The following is a 355-nucleotide window of genomic DNA, read 5'->3' on the forward strand; positions in this document are numbered from 1 at the left end:
AAATGTTTTGCTGTACACAGTGGGAAACTATTTTGTGTGATGCTGCTGAGGTAGGGTTTTGTTTTGATCACAGGTAGAAATCATACTGTGTAGTCCCCTACATGTAGGCATAATTAAATTTTAAACGTCTTGTATCTTTTTGGATTTATCTGTAAGAAGCGTGAGGCTTTCATTGCAAACAAGTAGCGACTAATGATACAACTTGTTGTGTGCTGCATTCTTCTTGTTCTAATATCCCTATCTATTTAAATCTGTTTTATGTGTAATTTAGGCCAGACAAGACACAAGGGCACAAGTAGATACACAAATTTTAAAATATTAGACATTTAAAAAAAAAATTGGTAGTATATTTGTT

This window comes from Frankliniella occidentalis, unplaced genomic scaffold (genome assembly GCF_000697945.3).
Source record: "Frankliniella occidentalis isolate FOCC.00 unplaced genomic scaffold, Focc_3.1 Scaffold214, whole genome shotgun sequence".
Classification (NCBI taxonomy): Eukaryota; Metazoa; Arthropoda; class Insecta; order Thysanoptera; family Thripidae; genus Frankliniella; species Frankliniella occidentalis.